We start from the raw sequence: 26251 nt of genomic DNA on the forward strand, positions 1-26251 counted from the left end.
CATTAACCTCAGTATCAATTTTATGATAACTATTATAACAATTGGTAAATCTAGGTAGGAGGTATGTGGGTTATAATTACACATGATTTTTTAAACTTTCCTGCATGTTTAAAATTATTCATAATATAGTTGGGAAATAAGTTATTAAGACACTCCTATTATAGTGACCAGCTGCACTATACACGTGTGGGAAGGGAGAAATTTAATTTATGGTCATTTGTTTCCCTTCTACCAATGAAGAATTTTAGGCAAGTCAGGGGGGATGTTGTGATGCAAGTATTAATTTGTCAAAAGCAACTTGCTGTTGGCAAAGTTTCTCGAAGGGTTTTATTGCTAGGTCTCAACTAAAAAACATACACTTCAAGATCTGACTGAACACATCATTATTTGTAACAGGAAGGACAGAAATAAGAAAAATAAAATTTAAAAGGGAGAGTGATGAAGATGGTAGAGGAGTAGGACATAGAGCACACCTCCTCCCACAAATACATCAAAAATATATCTACAGGGCTTCCCTGGTGGTGCAGTGGTTGAGAGTCCGCCTGCTGATGCAGGGGACATGGGTTCGTGCCCCGGTCCGGGAAGATCCCACGTGCTGCGGAGCGGCTGGGCCTGTGAGCCATGGCCGCTGAGCCTGTGTGTCCGGAGCCTGGGCTCCGCAACGGGAGAGGCCACAACAGTGAGAGGCCCGCATACCGCAAAACAAACAAACAAAGAAACAAACAAAAAAATCTACATTTGCAAGGATTCTCACAGAACATCTACTGAATCCTGGCAGAAGACCTCAGACTACTGAAAGTGCAAGAAGATCTCCACATAGTCAGGTAGGACAAAAGGAAAAAGAAAAAAAAAGAGAGAGAAAGGAATCGGGAGGGGACATACACCCCTGGGAGGGAGCTGTGAAAGGAAAAATGTTCCCACACTTTTGAAGTCCCCTCACTGTCAGGGAGATCAGCCGGGATGGTGGGTTGGGGTGGGAGTGCAGCAACTGGTTTGTGGAAGGCAAAACAGAGAGAGACATGCACAGACAGTTGGTACAGGCACCCTGCACTCCCCAGCCTGAGATGTGCATCTGCTGGTATGGGCAGGGGCTGGGTGAGGAAGCTTGGGCTTCAGAGGTCAGACCCAGAGAGAGGACTGGGGTTGGCCGCGTGGAGACAGCCTGAAGGGGCTGGAGTGTGTTGCAACTACAACTGAGGATGTACGCGAAGAAGCCTGGGCCTGCCAGAGAGGCAAGGCACCATTGTTGGTGGGCAAGTGAGGAGAGGGGTGGGACCTATAGGTGCCTCTTTCCCTGTGTGTGTGCTCTCAGGCAACAGGACACCACCTACATGAGCTCCAGGGGCAGGTGCAAGCCGCCACTGCCATCGTGGGCTCTAGAGGCGGGTGCGGGCCACCACTGCTGCTGAGAGACCCATGAGCAGGTGCCAGCCGCTGCCTCCACAAGCACAGGCCCTGGGAGTGCACGTGGGCCACTGCATCAGTACATGCCCTTCAAGGGGATAACAGCACATGCTGAAGAAAGATGTGGAAGGCATCCAAACTAAAACACAGCCCTCACCAAAAATATTAAACCCACACAAGCTACACAGGGACGCTCCTGCATATAAATAGCCTTCCAAGACTACAGTAGATAATTGTTTCTCCTAAACTCACAGCGTAAGAGAAATATAAGTAAAATGAAGAATCAGAGGAACCACTCCCAGTTAAAAGACCAAGAGAATTCTACCGAAGGAACAATGAAACAGACTTCTTCAGTCTAATAGATACAGAGTTCAAAAAGGAGGTAATGAAAATACTGAAGAAATTAAGAAAGGCTATTGACAGAAAGGCAGATTACTGTAAAAAGGAATTAGAAACTATGAGGAGCCAAAAAAAATTAGGAAATTCATTTGCCAAGATGAAAGCTGAGCTAAAGGCAATGAATAGCAGAATGAATAATGCAGAACGAATAAGTGAACTGAAACACAAGAATAATGGAAATTACCCAATCAGAACAGCAGACAGAAAGCCAACTGAAAAAAAATGAAAGCAATATAAGAGACCTGTAGGATAATATAAAGCAGCCAATCTATGCCTAACAGGAATTCCGGAAGGAGAAGAAAGAGAAAAGGGGATTGAAAATGTATTTGAAGAAATTATGGCTGAAAACTTCCCAAACCTAAAGAAGGAAACAGATATCTAGATACAGGAAGCACAGAGGGTGCCAAACAAGATGAACCCAAACAGACCTACACCAAGACATAATCAAAATGCCAAAGTTAAAAATAAAGAGGATTCTAAAGGCAGCAAAAGAAAAACAAAGAGTTAATTACAAGGGAACCCCCATAAGGCTATCAGCTGATTTCTCTACAGAAACATTTCAGGCCAGAAGGGAGTGGCAAAATATATTCAAAGCCTTGAAAGGGAAACATCTGCAACCTAGAATACTCTACCCAGCAAATTATCATTTAGAATAGAAGGAGACAGAAAGAATTTCTCAGACAAGCAAAAACTAAAAGAATACTGCAATAGTAAACCTATCCTAAAAGAAATATTGAAAGGTCTCCTCTAAATAGAAAAGAAGCAAAAAGATATAGGAAAGAGACTATCACAACTGGAAAGTAAATCACGTAAATAAGCAGATCAAAAGATCAAATACAGATCAAATACAAAAAGAAAAAAAATTATTTGTGAAGCAACAAACACAAGCAAAAGAATAAAGATGTAAAAGGACATCAAAATCATAAAATGTGGGGGAAGAGAGTAAGAAAATGTTGATTTTTTTTTTAAAGAATGTGTTTGAGCCTATATGACTATCAGTCTAAAGCAAGCAGACATAGGAAGGGGTTAACATACTTGAAAAACAGTGTAACCACAAATCAAACACATACAATAGATTCACAAAAAACAAGAGAACACAAGCATAAAAGTCAATCATCAAACCACAAAAAGAAAAACAAAAGAAAAAGTAACAAAGATGAAACATAGAATCAACTGGAAAACAAGGTTCAAATGGAAATAAATACATATTTATCAATAATTACCTTAAATGTCAACAGACTAAATGCTTCAATCAGAAGACATAGAGTGGCAGACTGGATAAAAAAACAAGAGCCTACAATATGCTGCCTATAAGAGACCCACTTTAGGGCAAAGGACACACAAAGATTGAAAGTGAGGGTATGGAAAAACATATTTCATGCAAATGGAAATGACAAGGAAGCAGGGGTCACAATACTCATATCAGACAAAACAGACTTTACAACAAAGGCCATAAAGAAAGATAAAGAAGGACACTATATAATGATAAAAGGATCAGTACAAGAAGAGGATTTTATGCTCATCAATGTATATGCACCCAATATAGGAGCACCCAAATACATAAAACAAATACTAACAGACATAAAGGGAGAAACTGACAGGAATACAATCATAGTAGGAGATTTTACACCCCACACACATCAATGGACAGATCTTCTAGACAGAAAATCATTAAGGCAACAGAGATTCTAAATGATACAATAGAACAGTTAGACTTAATTGTTATTTTCAGGACATTACAACCAAAAAATCCAGAAGACACATTCTTTTCACAGTGCACCTGGAACATTCTCTAGGTCTGACCACATACTAGGGCATAAAGCAAACCTCAACAAATTCAAGAGTATAAAAATTATTTCAAGCATCTTCTCTTGACCACAAGAGCATGAAACTAGAAATCAACCAAAGAAAAAGAAATGAGGAAAAAAAAATGATTACATGGAAATGAAAAAACATTCTACTAAAAAAACTAATGGGTCAACAAGGAAATCAAAAAGGAAATTAAAAAATATCTTGAGACAAATAACAATGAAAACACAACCAAACAAAATCTATGGAATGCAGCAAAAACAGTTCTGAGAAGGAAGTTCATAGTGATACAGGCCTTCCTCAAAAAACAAGAAAAATCTCAAATAAACAACCTAACCTACCACCTGAAAGAATTAGAAAAAGAGGACCAAACAAAACCTAAAATCAGCAGAAAGAAAGAAATAAAGATCAAAGAGGAAATAAACAAAATAGTGATAAAAAAAATAGAAAAAAATCAGTAAAACAAAGAGCTGGTTCTTTGAAAGGGTAAACACAACTGACAAACCAAGTCACCAGGCTCACCAAGAAGAAAAGAGAGAGAACCCACATAAGCAAAATAAGAAATGAAAAAGGAGAAATATCAACTGATACCACAGAAATACAAAAAACCATAAGAGAATACTACAAACAATTGTATGCCAACAAATTTGACAACCTAGAAGAAATGGACAAATTTCTAGAAACATAAAGCCCACCAAAACTGAATCAAGAAGAAATAGATAATTTGAACAGACCTATCACCAGAAGTGAAGTAGAATCTGTAAAAAAACCAAAAAACCAAAAAACCAAAAAAACCTCCCTACAAACAAAAGTCCAGGACCAGATGGCTTCACAGGTGAATTCTACCAAACATACAAAGAATAAATTTTACCAATCCTTTTCAAACTCCTCCGAAAGATTGAAGAGGAGAGAACACTCCCAAAGCCATTCCATAAAGCCACCATCACCCTGATACCAAAGCCAGACAAAGATACCACCAAAAAAAGAAAATTACAGGCCAATATCTCTGATGAATATAGATGTAAAAATTCTCAACAAAATATTAGCAAGCCAAATCCAACAACACATAAGAAAGATCATACACCATGACCAAGTGGGATTTACCCCAAGTTCACAAGGATGGTTCAACATACACAAAATCAATGTGATACACCACGTCAACAAAAGACAAAAACCACATGATCATCTCAACAGATGCAGAAAAAGCATTTGACAAAATTCAACATCATTCATGATAAAAACTGTTACCAAAGTGGGTATAGAGGGAATATATTTCAACGTAATAAAAGCTATTTATGACAAACCCACAGGCAATATAATACTCAAGTGAAAAGCTGAAAGCCTTCCCACAAAAATATGGAACTAGACAAGGATTCCCACTCTCAATTCTTCTATTCAACATAGTATTGGAAGTCTTAGCCACAGCAATCAGACAAGAAAAAGGAATAAAAGGTATCCAAATTGGAAGAGAAGAGGTAAAACTGTCATTATATGCAGATGACATAATACTATATATAGAAAATGCTAAAGACTCCACACAAAAATTACTAGAAGTGATAAATGAATTCAGCAAGGTAGCAGGATACAAGATTAACATATTAGAAATCAGTTTCATTTCTTTACACTAACAATGAAATAACAGAAAGGGAATGTAAAAAAAAACTTTTTAAAATTACACCAAAAAAACCCCCCAAACCTTAGGAATAAACCTAACAAAGGAGATGAAAGACTTATATGCTGAGAACTAGAAAACATTAATAAAGGAAATTAAAGATGATTCAAAGAAATGAAAACATATCCCATGCTCTTGGATTGGAAGAATATTGTCAAAATGGCAGTAGTACCCAAAGCAGATTTAATGTGATCCCTATCAAATTACCCATGACATTTTTCACAGAACTAGAACAAATAATCCTAAAATTTTTGTGGAACCATTCAAGACCCAGAACTGCCAAAGCAATCCTGAGGAGAAAGAACAAAGCAGGAGGCATAATCCTCCCAGACTTCAGACAATACTACAATGTTACAGTAATCAAAACAGTGTGATATTGGCACAAAAACAGACGTATGGATCAATGGAACAGAATCGAGAGCCCAGAAATAAACCCACACATCTATGGTCAATTAATCTTTGACAATGGAGGCAAGAATATAAAATGGGAAAAAGACTCTTCATCAAGTGGTGCTGAGAAAGTTGGACAGCTGCATGTAAAGCAATGAAGTTAGAACATACCTCACACCATGCACAAAATAAACTCAAGATGGCTTAAAGATTTAAACCTAAGACATGACACCATAAAACCCCTAGAAGAAATCATAGGCAAAACATTCTCTGACATAATTCGTACCAATGGTGTTTCAGGAGGAACAATGTTTACACTGAGAAGAGGAGCAAAGACTCTGAGGGTGGTGGGCTTATGGTGAGTTTTGTTAACAGAGTGTACATTATTCTAGAGTGGCAAGTTTGTTCCTTTACTCAATGAGCATGTATATGTTGATGATTTTCCTTCCACCAGGCACTGTACTGGGTGATAAGGAAACAAAGACAACTAAGACACAATTCTTATCCTCTAAGAATTATAAACTAATGAGAGTTCATGAAACATGGTCATAAAGAAAACTATACTAGAAAATTAAGTTGCCTGATTTTCTACCAGGTCATTTGTCATTTTATTTTTGATTTTTGGGAGTTCTTTATATATTTTTGATACTAGCCCATTGGTGGTTACATACACTGAAAATCTCTTCATGTCTGTAGCTTGTTGTTTCCTATTCTTTGTGTTTTTAATGAAAAGTTCTTGTTAAGTAATTGAGTATATCAATATTTGCTTTTATAGTTAAGCTTTTCTGTATCATATTTAAGAAATCCTTCCCTCTCTTGAGGTCAGAATGGGGTATTCACTGATATTTTATTTTGAAAAATTTAAAGTTTCATTTCTTAAATTTAAGGTCTGAATGCATTTGAAGTTGATTTTTTTTGTATGGTGTGAGATAGTAATCTATTTCTCCTTTTGCCCTCTATATGAAGAGTCAATTTTTTGCAACTCTATTTGCTAAATAATCATACTTTCCCCCCAATGACCTAATATACCATCTCCACCATTTCTGAAGTTTCCTAAATTAATAAGTCTATTTTGGGTCTATTTTTTCTGTTCCATTGGTCAAAATGTATATTCCTGCACCAAAAACACACTGTCTTCATTACATCAGCTTTATAAGAAGCCTTTATATATTGAAAGGAAGTCACTCCTTTTTCTTCTCCTTCAGAAATATCTTGGCTATTTTTGGCTCTTTGCTTTTCTATATAAATTTTAGAATAAACTTAAGTTCTGCAACACTTGAATGGGAATTTTACGGAAGAGTTAATGTTAATTAATTAGCCAGACGGCTAATAAACATGAAGAATAGCTCAGCTTCATCAGCAATTGAAGGAATGCAAATCATGACTACAAGGAGATATCATTTGAACCTACGGATAAAAATTCAGAAGTTTAATAATACTAAAGAGAGAATATGGACCAACAGAATCTCTTGTATACTCTGGTGGGAGTAGAAATTGGTACACACACTTTGGGGGAAAAAAAAGGATGGAATTACATAATATTTAACATTTGCATGTATCTTTTTACCTCTCTGGATGCAGTCTCTAGCTTTCTCCACTTTGTTCTGTGTTTTTGGAAGCTGATCTTTAGAGACTTTAATCAGTGGGTTCCCTGGCATTCTGGTTGGGTTGGGTTGAACTAATGAAAGACCCCGGCAAAACAATGGAGAGAAGGGCTGAGTGTGAGGTCAGGGTTTTTAGTGAGATCAGCTCCCTCTGTGCCAGGCTGTTGATTGGCTGAGTTCTACTAAAAGCTAGAGCTCTGTTGGGTAATACTCTCCTACAGCTGTAGCTGCCCTCTTCAGGTTCCAGTAATTCCTCCCTCTCCCTGCCTCTTCAGAGATGGGGATGCTTATGGCTCCCTGCCCTTGCTAGTGCTAATGTGCTTCATTAGTCCGTAATAGTTCCTTTATTTAACTTTCCTCAGTTATACAATTTGACCTTGTTCCTGCCAGGACCCTCACTGGTACCATCTAAAATTTAACAGTTTCACTCTTAGGCACATACCCAAGAGAAACCAAAGCAGGAATGCTTTCCAGGAGACATGTTCAAGAATGTTTGCAACAGACTTGGCACAGTTTGGTAATAGCAAAAAGCCAAAAACCAAGCGGGGGAAGGGCTCAAAGCCAATTGTGATATATTTACAAGCTAATATCATACAAAAGTGAAAATTAACCGTAACACATGCAGCAACACAGATGAGTCTCAGTAACCAAAAGTTGAGGAAAAATTTTTGAAGCAAGCCATAGAAAGCATGATAACCTTTTTATAAAACTGAAGATTATTTATATGTGCTAAAACTTTTTAAAAGTGAGGCATGACAAAAACAAATTTAAGACTGTGGTTACCTCTAAGAGGGAGGAAAAGGGTAAGATTAGGGTAGGCAAGGAGGACATTGGTAGGTTATTGGTAATATCATCCTATGTTATGAATTAGATGGTGGATTAAGAGGTTAAAATTAATAAATTGGCTAAATAAAAAATGTATAATTGATTAATGTTAAAACATAAAAGCAGGTTTAGGAAGCCTGGAATTCCAGGATAAGAGTTTCATATTTATCCTCTAATCTTCTGAAGTTTTTGAGCAGAAAAGTGAAATAACTATACATTTAAGTTAATTTGCCAGAAGTGGGCAAAAGCAGAAATTCAGAAGGATCCTTTGTGAACTGATGGCATTCTGGTCCTGGAGTCATGGCAGTGGCATCAGAAGGAAGAGAAACAGGGATAAGTATTGATAGTATTCTTTGTGGAAATACAGAAGGCCAAAACAAGAGAGGACTGAAGTAGGAGGCCAAGAGTTAATTTTCTAGGTTTTGAAGCCTGAATTTTAAATACAGTCTTTTAAGGAGAGATGAAGAATTTTAAATTGTTTGATGCTGTCTCCACAGTGGCTAAACTTATGCTAAATAAACTGAATGCCTCCATTTCTTGGGCTTCTCCCAGACCTATTTACTGGGAATTAAATTCAAGAGTAAAGCTGGGACACCGCAAAACCACCGCTGGGTTTTAGCTGCATCCGTTCAATCAGTTATGTCTATCTAGCTGATGCATATTATCCAAATTTGGGTGTGTTTTTTTTTGTATTTTTGTTTCTATATGGGAGGGGTACCATTAAAAGATATACAGGGACTTCTCAGCTGAAAAACTGAAAGAAACCTTATTCCAAATGATAAGTTGTCACTGCTTGAATGTCAATCATTCTTAAATCCTGAACACAATTTCATAACCAACATTTCTCTTAAATATTTAAATGGTATCCTATTTCCTACATTCAATAAAAATAATAAATCTTATTAGCGAATTCAATCCTGTGGGTTGAGTTGTTAATCCCAGTACTCTATTTATACAATTATTTTCAAGTTTATTTCCTATTTTTATCTTGTCCTTCAACTGCAATACAGTTCAGGGTTGCCTATTTTTAGTGCACTCAAGTACCACGGGCAGAAATGCTTCAACACTTCACTGTATAACCATGGCAGTTCTGCACCTTCCCTCCTAGCAGGCGACCTGTGCTTATGTCATCTGTGTCTTCCAACTTAAAGGGTGAGTCTAAATTCTCCTATTTACCAATCATAAAGAATACCCATTTTGTGGCAAGAAGAAAAAGAGCAGTAAAATATTTTGATGACCCTGTATTTTAGAGGAGACTTCAAAAACCTTGTCTAAAAATAAGACATTTAATGCAAGTGCCAAAGATCAAGTAAATCATTTTTAGTAATCCTAGGACTTTTGACTGTGTCCAGGCTTGATTTGGGGAATCCTACTATGAGAATCGTTTTATTCTTTAAGAAAAAAATCTGAACAAAAGCCTGACTTCTTGCAGAATCTTTGACAACTTTTTCTTTTTTAAACCCTTATCTAGATGAGCTGTCTGTGAAGCAAGCTGACCTTCATTTAAATATGAATTTAAAATCTGCCTCACATGTCTGAGTGGGGGCAAAATGCCAGGTGTATTTAGGGATATCTGGTTAATATTGTTGCAGGTTATCCAAATCAGCTCACTCCTAGAAGGCGGAGAGTACAAGCAGAAAAAGAAGTGACTGTAATTAGGACGTGGAGTTGTGGAGTGAGACAAAGATGGTTGGGTGAATGGGGTTGTGCGTTTCCTCTTTGGCACTCAGGCTGTCCATGCCATCTGCTGCAGAATGGGAGGAACAACTGGGCTTGTCCTCAACAAACACTGGCAGTTGGTCTTTTCATTTCCTCCCAGAAGAATTTGTCTTTACTAGGACAAAGGTCTCTGGAGCATCACAGAGATTTATGCCTTAAGAAATGCAGTGAACCATTTGGAAATCAAGATTGCTTTCTTGAAACTTTAAGTGGTCATAAAGAAATGAGAAGTGGAAAAATAAATTATTCCGAGGATGTCTGCCCAACACAATGGTCCTAATGTGAAATTCCATTTGCTACTCACTTGAAAGGGTACAATTTACCATAAAAATATCAAAGATTTTGAGACTCAGTCACCAGGGAGTGTGTGGAATAGCAAAGTGAAGTGTGGTTTCTCTTGGTTGCAATAGAAGAAAGTGACACATGAACATTTAGAGAGATGTTATATCCATGTGATATTATTCACATTATACTTCCCTTAAAAGTTATTTATCCAATTATTTATTATTTTCCCATTACTAACTTTTGTTCTCCATGAGGGAAAAACCATACCTAGTTTATCCTCCATGCACAGTCCATAATACATAATAACAGCAGCAGTTAACATTTTGCCCTTACCATTCGCTCTTCTAAATGCTTTACTGATATTAATCATTTAATCTACAACAACAGGTATTATTACATCCATTCTTACAAATGAAGAAATTGAGGAACAAAGGACCCAAGATCATATCTAGTAAACAGAAAACCAGAACATAAACCCAGGTACTCTGACACTGAGTCCTCATTCTTCTATACTACCTGTCATATTAAGCATGCGATGTAAGTATTTGTTGAAAGAATGAATGACCAATTCAGTAAATTGCTTTTTAAAATCTTGACTAGGTGAGAAACAGGTCATTTAAAATCTTCTTCTCTCTCATTAGAAATACTGATCCACCTCCCTACAAATGTAAGAAAATAGTTATAGCCAACTGTATTGATAGCATGATAATGACAATAACCAAACTTCAATCCTGATACAACTATTGTAGAATTCCCTCCAATTCTAAAGAGACATCAAGAAAATGTGGATCATTTAGGTTAAATTTGCTTAAACCTGTCTTGATTTCCATTTAAACATATTCTGCCAGAAATACACACAAATACATGAGGAGGCACAGAAATCTTTCACAGTATTTGTAAAGTGGCTTACAGACTTAGAAATTTCTATAAATGAGTTAATTGATTTTTAAAACCCTCATTAAGTGCCCACTCTCTAAAGTACTATGGCTCTAATCAAGTCACCACCTCTTCCAAGGCCTTTAATTATTCCTTCTATAGAGAAGGACTTCGAACAGACACTTTCTCCAAATTCAAATTCATTGTAATGATTATTACCTGTCTCCATTTTAATAGATTTTTCCAAGGGAATAGGTGAATTTCATTGTTTCATAAATAAAATTCTTTAAGAATCATAAGAAATAACGTATGTGTACTAGTAAATACATTTGCTTGTTTCAAAACTCTACTTCATGATAAAAGTACAGTAATATTTAACTAAGGAGAGATTTTATTGGTTTTGTTCAAATCAGTTTCATTCAGGAGTGTTGAGGAAAGCAGTAAGGGTTGCATTCTGGACCGGGACACCAGAGAGCTGGGTTCTTGTCCTGGTGATGCTCCCAACTTACCGGGAGATCTTATCCAAGTCATTTCTCAGAGCCTCAATTCCTTCATTAGTAATACTAAGGTTCTATGACATGACCCTTGCCTCTTCCAGAGAACATATATTTTAATAAATTACAGAAGTACTATGAATTTAACATTTTAAAGTAGTCATTTTTAAGGGGAAAAAACCCATCCTTTCTTGAAATCTAGATTCCACCTAAGTGATACTGTTTCTCTATGAAGAGATAGAATGAGCTATGGTGAGGTGACTTGTGTAAATGATCTCATTTGGGAGGTACCGAGGGGACAGAGACTTGTCATTGCCAAGTAAGTCACATTTAAATTCCCTCAAGCCTTGAGAAATAATGTGAGGGAAAGTGCAAAAATAGCACAGTCATTCCTTTGGACCAAGTTGACTCCTAGGCCTCCTGAGAGCACCGCAGCTGTGTATTCATCTATACGCAAAGAGAAATAAGAATCTTCTATATTTGGCACACGGTGCTCTTCTATATACCAATGTGCTCATCTATCAATATATTTTATGCTGAGCCTTTCAGTAAGGAAAGTTCCACCATGCACACTGCTTCATGCACAGCTACACATGTTGAAGATGCTTTTTTTTCCCCTGCCATATGGAAAACTGCAAGAGCACAGAGCCACACTGAACCAACCAGAATGATGCTAGAGGCAGCTGTATCTGATTGAAACCGTGGAGAGAATCGAGACTGACAGAGTTGCAGGGCTAGAAGGTTAATGAGTCCATAGTCCTGCCTCCAGGCAGAACTGTCCTGAACCATTCCAGGCAAATGACAACTCAGCCTCTTGGAAAATAAAATCTTCAAAACACGCTTCGGTAACATTTCATTGTCTAAAATGTCCTTATCCTCATAAAGTTCTGAAAGCAATATAAGTCCACACTCTTCTTCTGTTTAATCTCCCTGTTGACAGATATATAGAATAATAAACTGACAGAAATGTGGAAGATGATGAGAGCCTTAGAGATGGGTCACAGACTTGGTTATCATCCTCCCAGAGACCTCAGAGGAGGGAATAATTAGCACATCTGTGGACTCTGGTTCTAGTTACAGTAATATTATGGGTCCAAGTATTTGTTTATTATAAATCAGATCTACTATTTATCATACATTACTAAATAAAATTTTGCCTTGCACTCCATAGCAAGAATCATAGGTTTAGCAAACACTATCTGAGCTAAAACATTTAGTCAAGGAATAGGTTCTTACATAAAAAGGCAAAGGAAGTACAGACTGGTGTGCAAATAGCCCCATACTTCTTTATTTACTAATTTTGTTACAGCATTCCAATTTATGGTTACGTTCTTACATATAATGCTTCTATAAGATTACCACCTCTTATGCCTCTGGGCATTAGGAATCATGAATGGGTTGGTGGCGTTATATAACGACAAGTGTAGGCCATTTGCGGATCAGGGTTCAAATCCCTTGTCTGCTACCTATCATCTGCATGGTTAAGCTGCTCCATCTGAGGCTTATTGCCCTTACCTGTAAGAAGAACTACTAATACCTATTTCACGCTGATCTTGGAATATTAAATGGGAAAATATTGGTAAAAGCACCTAGGACCTGGCAGGCAGTAGCACAAGTGTTAGTTGACCACTAACCATGAATCTGATCTGCTACATGCTGCCTTTCTTTCCTCTTCCCCATTCCGTAAAAGTTCCGAGACAGGGTGATTGAGTGTGGGACACACCTGCCTCCTCTGTCACCAGGCTGTGCTTCTGCTTCCATTTGGCCTGTCGTCTATTGCTGATCCCCATGCTAACTTATCAGGGGATTTCCCTTAGGGACATAAAGGGTAAGAGCAAGGAGACCTTACGATGCCAAGTTAAATGCGATGCTAGATTTTAACTTGATTTTTAAAAAATCTGTGCATGTTACGTTTGTGCTAAGAGCAAGTATTTGGAATTCAGATTCTAAAACACTATATTCATTTTTAGAAAGTCGTAATAGAACTGCTTTGTGCAAAGGATAAAAAGACTGATTCAAAGATAGACTACTTTTTAGTTCACAGGAGTGAGCAATAAGAGGAACTATTATTCATTGTGAAGTAGAAATGCTAATATCTACAGGGTTTGAAATACATTTAAATAATGCCTTATTGTCAGAGAAATATGTTCTTATTACATAACAGATAGCTATAGAGACATTTTAAATCACCACTCCAATTTTATGATCCAGAAACCACTGACTTGAGTACATTTTCTCTTTTCCTGCACATATTCTGACAAGCAGGACTGCTTTTAAGTTCAAGTTCTGCCACTTCCTAGTTAGTTGGTGTTGGGCATTAGTTTCTTGAAGCATCTGTCACTGCATCTGAAAACTGGTATCAACTTCATAGAGTTATTGTGATGACTTGTGAAATAATGCACATGAAGCACTCAGTACTGTGTATGGTACACAATAAGCATTCAGTCATGTCAGCCATTGTGATTATTCTTTGTTGTGTATTATTTAAAATGGAAAAATGACAATTCAAGGAGAGGAAATGAAGGTCACTAGCAAGCTGTTTTGTCTTGAGCTCTTGGAGCCAGTACAGTACAGAAAGGTTTCTCATGCAACAACCTCAGAGACAATTTATTGAATGCTTTACTATGTGATTCCAGACACTAGGATATTATAACTGATTTAATCCTCACAACAGTCCTGAAACAGGTGGTATTACTATCTTAACTTTACAGATGAGTAAACTGAGCCAAAGACGGGTTAAGTATCAATAATATGCAAAGTCTCACAGCTAAGTGACAAAGCTGGGGTTTGAATGCAATCAATCTAGTTCCAGAGTCCATTCTTGTAAACTGCTGGGCTGCAAGCCCTGTACTTACCCAGCCTTAAGACTTCAGAAAGAGCCCAGAGTCAGCGACAGAGACATCAATGGTTTAGTGGACAGGGGGATCTTATCCATCTTATCCAAGGTCATACACGTCACCGTGTGCAGACGGTGGGAGGGACATGGCAACAGTCTTCACTACTCAGGGGGAAAGGAGGCTACCGTTTATAGGGGGAATTGATGTCAGGTTGGTTCAGTTACCAGGGAGACTAGCACCTGGAGCATGGGGCAAGCACGCAGGCTGTTAATTAGGCCCTATAATTAAGAGGACTGGATAGTCATGTGAGAGAAGCAGGGCCTGGTTGAGCAGGGGACGTACAGAGATAACAGCCATCTTGAATGGCCTCCATGCATTCCACCCCTACACGACCCTTACCATCTGGGTCCACCCCTCTTCCCTGATATGCCTGGGGTCAGGTAGGTAGAGGTACACTACAATCAAATACCCCGCATACCGAATAGACAACTGCAGCTAAAGAAAATCAAGAGTCCAAGAGAGGGACAATCTTTGGGGGCCATGTGCTTATCAGGTCAATTTTTCATGGAAGTCCAAAGGAGGATGATTTACTCCTCTAGCTACAGCAACCCAACAAACTCACTGCACAGTGACGCCACCACAGTCACCCAGTCCGCAAACAGATTCCCTCCACTCAGACTAAGGACAAAATATAAGACGTTTAACAGGCACAATACAGGGAAAATCATGACCACTAAGCAAAATACAAGCAGTAACAGCCTTCTGAGATAATACCGTCTCTACCTGCGGTTTTCATCCTGGCCTGCAGGATCCCACCTGTCCATCCTCACTGCCCATAGCCGGTGCTAAATAATAAAGAAGCGGCATAACAGGCCACATGGTTAATATAATTGTGGCTTTCTCCAGTAGGGAGCCCGGATTAACTACTCTAGTAGTCCTAGGTGGGGCGCGGCAGGAGACAGGTGAGCTCTGTTAAGTCCCTTTCTAGTCCTATTCACCACGGGGTGGTAAACCCAAACCACCAGGGTCTTACCTGCCAGTCCCAGGCCCATTTTATAAGGTGTTCCTCTGGGTCTAGATCCTGTGGCAAGGGCAAAAGCAAGTTAGGGTCCTGGCCAATAACTGGCAGTGGGCCTTCAGTCCTTTGGTAGTCAACAGTCGAACTCGGATTGTGTTGGATCAGCTGCCTCTGGGTTAACGTGGTGTAAGCACTGGGATGTTTGCTCCCACCTTAATGGTTGTTTTAAGTAGCCTGGCAGCAGTGGGGTTGTAAGGCAGGTGGAAATGCCAGTGGATGTCATTTTTACTGGCCCATTCCTGAACTTCATGGCCAGGAAGGTGGATCCCTTGGTTCTTATCAATGTCCATGGCGGAGGGGGCGGGGGGGGGGGGTCTTATAGCATGCACAGCTGTTCTAGATCCCAAATAATGGTTTTGGGGTTGCTACACGACTAGGCTAGACCTCTTGTAATGTCTTTTACCTGTTGTAGCGCATCGTAGACTGCATTTAGCTGGTGTTCCATCACACTACATCATTGTTCCGTCCCCTTCCATGGCTGGGACCTGAGGCCCAAGGGCACTCTTATTAGTTTGCTATTGTCACAGGCCCCTAACAAACACTTCCGAGTAACTGGCCATGTCCAATTCACAAGCCTGTCCCTGAGTTAACATCCCTAAAGCCTGTGTCTTGCTTAGGGCTGGTGGCTCAGGGATATGCTCATCGTACCCAACTAGCTAACAGCCAGGTACCTGATAATCCAGGTTCTTGCATTTTGTCTGTATTCACCAGCCATCCCTGGGCACTCAGATGAGTCACAAGCATGGGGCTGCTACTTTTCAACTGGAAAGAGGCTCTGAGGTTAACAGGATTTCATCAGCATAATGGGAGAGAAAGACATCTCTCATGGTAAACAGCTGCCACGGGGCTCCACAAGCTAGGGACCAGCCACCTTAACCCCGCAACTTTCTGTTCCCCGTCCTGATTTCCCGGCATCTCAGCGCTCACGGGAGTTTCCTCGGCCACCTGGCTGGCTCACTAATTGTTAGGCTGCAAGCCTTGTACTCACTCGGCCAGCCTCAGGACGGAAGAAAAAGTTCGTAGTCAGCGACAGAGACACCAATGGTTTACTGGAGAGGGGATCTTACCTGCCTGAAGCAAGGTCCTGGAGCGACACCTCACTGCGTTCTGTGCGCGGCAAACACTGAACAGGAAACGCCAGCCATCTTTGCTACCTGGGGGCGGGAGCAAGGGCGGGAGGAGGGGCCCGGGTGGGGGGAGCCAGGAGGAGGCCACAATCTAGAAGGGGAATTGACGTCAGGTTGGCTCAGTTACTAGGGGCACCGGCAGTCGGGGCATGGTGCAAGCAGGTAGGCAGTTAATTAGGCCCTATAATTAACAGGATTGGAGAGTCATGTGAGAGAAGCTGGGCCTAGTTGATCAGGGCCTAGTTGATCAGGGCCTAGTTGAAGCAGGGCCTAGTTGATCAGTGAGCAAGAGAACAGCCATCTTGAAAGGCCTGACCATACATAAACAAATACAGAAGAGTTTAATATTGAGCAGATATTTTTGCAAATAGTACAGTTTAAGTCAAACATTCTAAAAAGCACTTAAATTTTAACAATTTAAATGCAATTAATTAGAAAAGGACCACAGAGATAAATACCAGGGAAAGAATTAGATGCCCTATTCTTTCAGAAAGAATGTTCCCAAGTGGCTTATTATGCCCATCCAGCAACATTACAGGGCCTCATATTCGATCCATTTCTTCTGAACTTTGTAGGTAGCTAGAAATGGTTAGGCAGCAAGCAGTGTTCTTGGAAAAATAGATTCGTGTTACCCTTGGAAACAGAGTGTGTTGCAAGAAAGTCTTTGGCATGAAACAAGGCTGAGTATACACAGCCGTCTCTCAGATGGTGTGGGTTTGGAAACATAAGTGGACAAGCCAAACCCTTTAAGTCTTCCTTTTCCTTTGAACTGAATTCCAGAATGTGTTTTTTATGTTACTGTGTAGCATTTGTGTTTATCCTTATTTATTCCTGCATAATATTTCATTGAGTGGATGTGGCTATTGAATGAAAACAAGATCCTTCAGTCATTCCAAACTGAGTTAAATGAAAAGTTCCATGCTTTCCAAGCTCATCTACTCATCCCTTTTGGATAGTGAGAGAAACATCCCAAAGCATGGGTGTGGTCAAATGATAAAGGGAAATTGCTGTCAACTTTTGGGGAAAACTGATATGTTCAGATATTGCTGATGGAAGCGTAAATTTGTATATTCCTTTTAGAGAACAATTTGGCAACATTTACGAAGCGCACTATAAATATTCATAATATTTGGCACAGTTCCCCCTAGTCCTGCGAATTTATTCTAAGGTAATAATTATAAAGAAAAAAAACATAAATGGAGAGAGAAGTCAAATATAGCGTTAATTATAAATAAAACCTAAGGAACATACTGATTGTTCAACAAGAGACAGATAAGTAAAACATCCATGGAATATTTTGTTCCCTGAAGTAATTATAATCATGAACTGTATAATATAGAAAAACAAGACGTTAAAAAGTAGGGCACTAGATGATCTGTTTACTTTGATTATACTATGTGATTTGAATAAACTAGAAGGTAATGTTGAATAATGGAATTAAAATAGGAATAAGGACTAGGTGATTTTTTTCTTCTTAAATTTCTTTAAATATTGCTTGAGATAGGCAAAAGAACTGACAAATAAGATAAATAAATGGATGAAGAGTTTTCTTTGTCATTAGAAGAGCAGGTAGATTTTCCTTTTCCCACCCCCAGTGTCAGAAACCAACCAAACAAATACATCAAAAACGAAACTCCTTGCCATTTGCCTTTAAGGAGAGCTGCCATGTTTAGAGTTTACATCTCTGAAATAGCCACTCTGGTGAGAAAAGAGACTAAGAACAAACTTCTGGAGTAGGGTCTTCAATTTGCAATAAGATTTCACTTCAAGAGATCATACTCTTCTCCCCTCCTTTCCTTTCCTTCCTCCCTCCCTCCCTCCCTCCCTTTCTTCCTTCCTTCCTCCCTCCCTTTCTTCCTTCCTTCCTCCCTCCCTCCCTTGCTTCATTCCTCCCTCCCTCCCTCTCTTCCTTCCTTCCTCCCTCCCTCCCTCCCTTCCTCCCTCCCTTCTTCCCTTCCTCCCTCCCTTCTTCCCTCTCTTCCTTCCTTCCTCCCTCCCTCCCTCCCTCTCTCTTGCCTCCTTCCTCTCTCCCTCCCTCTCTTCCTCCCTTCCTCCCTCTCTTCCTTCCTTCCTCCCTCCCTCCCTCCCTCTCTCTTGCCTCCTTCCTCCCTCCCTCCCTCCCTCTCTTCCTTCCTTCCTCCCTCCCTCTATCCCTCCCTCCCTCCCTCCCTCTCTTCCTTCCTCCCTCTCTCCCTCCCTCCCTCCCTCTCTTCCTTCCTCCCTCCCTTCCTCCCTCCCTCTCTTCCTTCCTTCCTCCCTCCTCCCTTCCTCCCTTCCTCCCTCCTTCCCTCCCTCTCTTCCTTCCTTCCTCCCTCTCTCCCTTCCTCCCTCCCTCCCTCCCTCCCTCTCTTCCTTCAAATATAGCAGACATTTATATTGCTCCTCTCCTCCTTCCTCTTACAAATTTCTTTCCTTGATCATCATAGGGCTTTAAGGCCCCCTTTTCAATACTTTTTAGTACTTTTTTTTCTTTACCTTCCATCTTTATATAATTATTTTACCCTTTATTTCTATATGTTATTTATAGTTAATTCACTAGTGCACTTCTACTCTCACCCTGTTTTGTGTTTCTTTTAAAGATTCCCTGGCTGACTAGCTATAATTGCATTTTCAGTAGTGGATATAAATGAAGGTTAACTTGACTCCAGCTCTTAAACAGCACTTTTATGGTTAAGTGGTTATGGCTAAGTTTATGGTTGTGGTTAAATAATTTCTCAGAAGAACTAAAAGTTAATGGTTTTGCGTCATTAAGAACATCTTCTAATTATTCCTGTCTTTTATTCAAATTCTGTTGTAAACAGAGTCAATGCTTTAAATTTCTTTATATTTATACAGTATAAATAAATGCCTTGTGGGGAAATTAACCATACTTTTTCATCTGTTTTTAAAATAGTTTTGGTCACTTAGTGTACATAGTTTGTCATATGGTTGAATAGTATTTCTATTTTTCATTTGTGTGGAGTAAACTAGCCAGGTATCTGCTGCTTAGTCTGTTTGCAGTGATTATATCATCATTTTGTGTTGCCAGTGATTTATTTTCTGAGTTATCCATATTGAAACATTTTCAGTTCAAGTGGATCATTGCCCTAAAGCACTTTTCAACTTAATAAATATAAGTAGAAATTGGACTTTTCATTTTGTTATGAAGTTTTTATTATAGGCAAAAACTCTAATTTGACTCTTTTCTTAACTTAGTTCTTTTAGCATTTAAAAATACCAGATATCATTACAAAAACTTACGCTTCTCCAAATGGGAATGTAACACTGTTACATTTTCTGTTTCTCTGTTTTCGTAGGTGACATGTAAGTCATGTTTCTCTGTTTTCACAAGTAACGTGTAAGGGTACTTCTGAGGCTTAATTTAACCATGATAGGTGACACTTGAGCAGTGTCATTATGAAATAATATGCAAATCCTTCACCTTCACTTAACAATACTCACCGAGAAGCTACTATGTATTAGGCTCAATGTGGGGCCCTAGGATACAACAGGCAGCAAGACTGTATCCTCTTCGCATCCTGTGCTCTTCACCTGCAAAATAGGAAACTGATACTTTTTAAGGCTCCTTTTAGGAGTAAAGTCTCTAATTGATTGTTTTTATTTCAAAGATCATAAAAGATTATCCATTTTACTAAAAGCAAAACTTAAAAAAAATGAAGATATTTTAAGTGATAGCTGGTTCAATATCTAGAGTTTACCATGGTAGACAATAACTGGTGAATGTTAGGGTTATCTCTGAATATGACTATAGATGTGTGTGTTTATATTTTCAAATATATGTGTATTGCACAAAGGAATTTAGATTGTAGGTTGCCATATGCACTCAGAAAATTGAACAAAAGCAATGAAACATGGTAAATACAACAAAACACAACAAAACAGAAGTTAGAGGGTTTTACACATAGACTAAACCCATTCCCTGAAAAATTCAGGGCATACATTAAATATTTCTACTACCATGATACTGAGATGAGAGGATAGCCTTATGATATTACACACTGACTCTTCAGAAAATCCAATATTAAAAATCCTAAACTCATAAGAGAACTAAGTGTATTAGTTCCACGTTACACAAGGAGTCATTTGTCGGTTTTCTTTAAAAGGAACCATTTATGATCCCTCCACGAGTGTATTTATAACATGATTCCATGTACAAAATTTCCCTTTCTGCACAGTTTCTCGGTAACAAATCTATTGTGTAAAGCATGGTCCACTTGTAATCTCCTTATACTGTACTAAGCTAGGCTGAGCAGCCTCAAGGTCATTCACACTGGTTTTGGCTTCTGTGTAAAGACGGCCCCAAGCTATTTAAGGAACATCTGGCTGCTGGAGAGCTTGGAGCCAAATTTGCTGTTCATCACTCGCAAGTGCCTGCTTTTTAGATATTAACCTCACTCCTGGCTCCATCTAACTTTTCCATTCTTAGTTTTCATTTACTTTGTTTAAAAACACATATTAATTAAAAAGTTAAAAAAATTTTACATGTGAAAAAAACTACCCTAAATAATAATCTCTCTCTATAATAATAATCTACCCTAAATTGTTTTGGGTGAACATCTAGATATAAATAATCTACCCTAAATTGTTTTGGGTGAACATCTAGATATAATCTCAATAATAATACCCTAAATTGTTAATAATCTACCCTAAATTGTTTTGGGTGAACATCTAGATATAAATAAGTAAATAATCTACCCTAAATTGTTTTGGGTGAACATCTAGATATAAATAAGTAAAGAGGGGCTAAATAATTTGTGTGATCATTAGGAAACCCAAAAGACCTGAATTACGCAATAGCCTACTGCTTTAGTTATGTTTATGCTAAAATATCCAAAATGAATAGCCATAAAAAAGCATCACTTTTTAACAGACAATAAGTCACGTGTTAGTAAACACAAAGAGTTAGCATGGGTAAATGACTTATTTAAATACATGGTTTTACTTGAAGTAATCCTAATAGTACTTATTTGCAAATTAAATTCTAAACAGTATATAAATCTGCATAAATAGACTATGACACCTTGAAAACTGCTTCAATCTTTAAAATAGTACATTAAAGTTGATTTACCACATGATCCTCATGAAAATACCTATGACATCTACATTAATACACAGTGAAAGGATAGCAATCAGTGAAACGTCTGGGATTTCCACATGAATCAACACTGGTGCATTGCTAATGTAACACTCAATTACATCATGTTTAATTTATGTGGAAATGTTTGGATATGCCTAAAATGTCTGTGGTAAATCATTCTGGGATCTTAATTGAACATTTTTCTGTGATAAATTACTCTGTAAACACTGAAATAATATTCTTACATAACTACCAATTTATTTTGAAAGACTCCAACAACCCCAAATCATTATTTTCTTTGTATGATCCTAAGCTTGTATCCTTCAGGAATTTATTTTCCTTTCTGGTAGCAAATAATTTTAGCATTCATAAAATGCTTATTTCCATCCCATAGCTTGGTTATCATTTTTTAAAACTCAAAATATCTATGTTATTTTAATATACTAAAGATCATGGTGAGCTATAGTCTCTTCAGTAATGAAAAATGCTTAGAATTAAAAATTTGACACTCTTTTCCCCAGTAATAAGCTACTTAATTTAATATACTAAAGTAGTGATACTCTATTTCATACTCAATTACTTTATTATTAAGAATATTTAAGGGACTTCCCTGTGGTGCAATGGTTAAGAATCTGCCTGACAATGCAGGGGACACGAGTTTGAGCCCTGGTCCAGGAAGATCCTACATGCCGCGGAGCAACTAAGCCCGTGTGCCACAACTACTGAGCCTGCACTCTAGAGCCTGTGAGCCACAACTACTGAACCCGCATGCCAAAAATACTGAAGCCCGCATGCCTAGAGCCTGTGCTCTGTAACAAGAGAAGCCACTGCAATGAGAGGCCTGCGTACCTCAACGAAGAGCAGCCCCTGCTCGCCACAACTAGAAAAAGCCTGCGTGCAGCAATGAAGACCCAACGAAGCCAAAAATTAATTTTAAAAATATTTAAAGAAAAGAATATTTAAGAAAGGAGCTCATTTTCATGGTGGAGACTAGATGAAATGTCATTATTATAGTTAATACAGAAAAGATTTTATATGAAGCTGAGAAATAAATATTTTTAATCATAAAAAATACTATGATACTAAAAATTAATAATTTCCCATGTCACTACCCTTCATTACCTGAAATGTTTAAATCAAATAAATGTTTAAATTGAATAAATTCTATTTTGAAATTTTTATACACCTGTTTACTTGAAATATAATAATTCTTCCTAGAACTATAATTAAAGTAATATAATTAAAATTGATGTAAATTTATATTATTCTAATAGTTATAAACTTAAATTGGACTATGATTTTTCTGTCATTTTCCAGAAAAATGAGTCAATGGCAAATCTGGAGACTGTACCAATCAGAATTCTTGGCTGCAAACAAACAAACAGCAGCACCAACAAAGCAACATGATACAGCAAAGGTAATCAACCATGGGTTCTTCAGCTGAGGCCTTAACTGGATTTTGTGACTCCCTTCCTCCACTCCACTTTCCTTGCCTTCAGTTTGAATCTCAATGATTCTTTACCCAATATGGTGAGGGATCTGAGCCCCTGGTAGCCTTGCTTAAATCAGGTTGCAGTACACTGACATTTTCTTCCACCCACAACTGTGGCAATAAGTCTACTTTCCCTTAAGTGGAACTGACAAACATAGTAACACAGCAACAACAGTAATAATCTTTTCTCTCTACTTTTTGTTTTTGCCTGCTTCCATAGAGCATGAAGAACCCAAACTGATCAGGTGCAGCCTTAGCTTCCAATTCAATGGAATTCCAACCTTCATGTTACTATTCCATCAGAAGCCAAAATCAAAAGGATAGAAAACAAACAGTTGGCAAGTGAATTAGTAAATATAATCCTGAGAACCTCCATTCCAGTTTTAAACCCTACAATTCTAGACTTGGATATTCTGACCAAGTGGAAAAAAAACTCCATGTGGCAATCGTTTGTTCAAAATGTAAACCGTATCCTGCAAGAAAACACATCAACCACCCACGCTGTTGACTCTCTGTTAAGCTTATCTGACTCAGTGACTAGTTCCTTCTAGTAATGGGGTATGCAGTAGTATCAATGAATCCCTTGAATATTAACCCATTGCCTTCCTTATTTCTTTAAAAAAAAAATGAGTTCCTTTAAACTGAATCTATTTAGTGTGGGGTACCATCGCCTTGCATAAGGCAACCAATTAATCTACAGATGGTATAATGACAGAGAAGAATGATCAGGGAAAGCAAAAACAAATTCAGAATAAATACCTACTGCAATAAGGAAAAACTGCTGCTCACTTCTCCCCATCCCATAAAGATGATAGGTATTCCCTGTAGACAACTTGATATCAAATTGTTCTTCGGTCTCTCTAGGTATAATGCTTTTTAGAAGCCCATGATCAGTTACTGATACTAGAAAAATGGAGTGTTCACAGTAGCCGGATGGCCACTGATGAGCACTCCATGTTGTTGTAACTGCAGATAATCTTCATTCCCTCTATGATAAACATTTGGTTCATGAATCCGCTGGCATTGCTGAGAAAGGAGGTTAACCTATATTTACTGAGTGGATCACCTTATCTGTTCAACATACCCTTTCCCCAAACTCCCTCCATAATCTCCAACCCTACTCTTCCCAACTGTCTGGCTGTCCAGCTAGTTCATTAGCCACTGAGTTGGTATAGGTTCTTGTTCTGATTATCTTTACTGCATATAAAATTAACCTACAATTTAGTGGCTTAAAACAATCATTCTATTATGATCATGGATTCTGTAGGTAAGGAATTCAGGTGGAACACTGGGGATGGCTTTCCCTTGCTCTGTGATGTCTGCTGCCTCAGCTAGGAAGTCTTGAGTCTGGGGATGACTCAATGACTATGGGCTGGAAGCATCTGAAAGCTCCTTCACTCACATATCTGGTACCTACACTGGGCTGACTCGAGGACGAGGACTGGTGACTGAAGTAATTACATGTGGCCTCTCTTGGCAACCACATAGCATGACAGCCACAGGGTGATAGTATTTCACTCCCAGTGACCACAGGAAATAAGTTAATTAGCAGTTTCACTTTTTCATAGTAGAATAAGGCAGATCTAAATTCTATCTCTAAAATGACTAGAATTTTAAATTCCTTCACCCTCAACAAAGCCAGATAAAAGCCCTGGATCCTGCCAATTTCACCAAGATTCTGTGCTGCAACTCACTACTAGTAACAATTTCTGTTTAAATCGGGGTCCTGGTTGCACAGCAGAAACTGACTCTGATCCTACTAAGCAGAAAAGGACTTCACTGGAAGAAAAAAGGTTGGCTCAGACAGTCCATAAGAGGGCTAAAGAACCAAGCTCAGAAAAGGGCCCTGAATTAGAGACTGGGAAGCAGAGAATGTAGCTAAGCTCATATCTCAGGATCAGCCTGGAGAGAACATCTCCACTAACAGTGCCCGCACTGGATCCTGGCTGCTGCTGCTAACATGAAGACCTACCACCGCTGTGACTGACTTAACTGTTCAATCACCTCCAGAACAACCCCTAACTACCCCTGATTTTGTCACTTTCTACAGATCCAACATTCCCATATAGAGCTTCCTGCTGGCCAAACTTAATGACATGTCTGCTTCTTAGCTCTTGGGGTGAGAAGAGGGGATGAATGCTTCTTCTAGTTCCCCAGAGGGAAGTGGGACTCTGCCTCACCACACTTACACAACAGGAATCCTACCAAAGAAAAACGGGGCTTAGATTATGGGCAGGCAAAAATAAAGCATATACCTATTGAACATGCTTAATCTGATTATTTAATAATAATTATTATTTAATAATTAAAATGAATGAATGGATGAATTAACAGTAAGACTTAATTAATTCAAGCAACTACTTTAATAAAAGGAGCCCCAAGCTTCTAGCCTTAATGTTGCTGTGTGACTGGGTAAATCATTTAACCTCTCGAGTTCTTTTTTCTCATCTATAATAAGAGGGCTTGGCCTCTGATCTCTGATTTTCATTAGAACTAACTTCTTTTTAAAAATGATTGTCAGTGTTCTTTGCAGAGGCTCATCCACGTGGTGGAGCCATATGCCTACTAGGACTTGGCAGTACCCACTGCACTAGCTTTATAATATTAAGAAAACTCTTAGTAAACCAAGTTGGCTAATTTTTTTGAAGTTACAAATGGATTGTTTTAATGTGTGTATATAATGAAAGATTATTGAACAAAGCTTGGTGAAATTTAATGGTTATGCATCCAATTTTCCATTGTGTGTGCAGAAATTTGGGGATTAAAAAAATTTTTTTTTTACACGGTCTCATGTTGTTTTCTGAACTCCAACACAGTTTCATCGTCTGGAGATAGCCTATAGCCTGGAAAACAGCAAATTCAAGAAACATCCTTCCCAAAAGAGTGTGGGTTCTTGGTATAGAAATCTTTTCATGAGAGACTTGGTTCCAAGGTTCTCCATGAGGAAATTTGGGTGCTTCCCATTGAATTCTCTCATCTGAGTCATTCCTTCAGCGGCCTAGACGTCACCTCTGAGGATGATTCAACCTTTTCAAGACAACACGGAATCTTTTCTATCCTCTTTGGGAAAGATCACAAATATGCTTCGGAGGAAAAGATGATGACACTCCGGACTGTCTGGCTTCCCCTTTCACAGTGATTCTATTAGGGAATCTCTCAAGCT

At 38.6% G+C, this 26251-nt stretch overlaps 1 long non-coding RNA gene across 1 annotated transcript; it reads left to right on the plus strand.

Annotated features, from left to right (window-relative positions):
* The first annotated feature begins 9166 nt into the window (after positions 1–9166).
* LOC137226588 (uncharacterized) lies at positions 9167–25871 on the plus strand. The gene is made up of 3 exons (XR_010944414.1): positions 9167–9255; positions 22914–23013; positions 23309–25871. It is a non-coding gene; the product is annotated as an uncharacterized lncRNA (long non-coding RNA).
* Positions 25872–26251: the final 380 nt, after the last annotated feature.

Source organism: Pseudorca crassidens, chromosome 6 (assembly GCF_039906515.1).
Source record: "Pseudorca crassidens isolate mPseCra1 chromosome 6, mPseCra1.hap1, whole genome shotgun sequence".
Classification (NCBI taxonomy): domain Eukaryota; kingdom Metazoa; phylum Chordata; class Mammalia; order Artiodactyla; family Delphinidae; genus Pseudorca; species Pseudorca crassidens.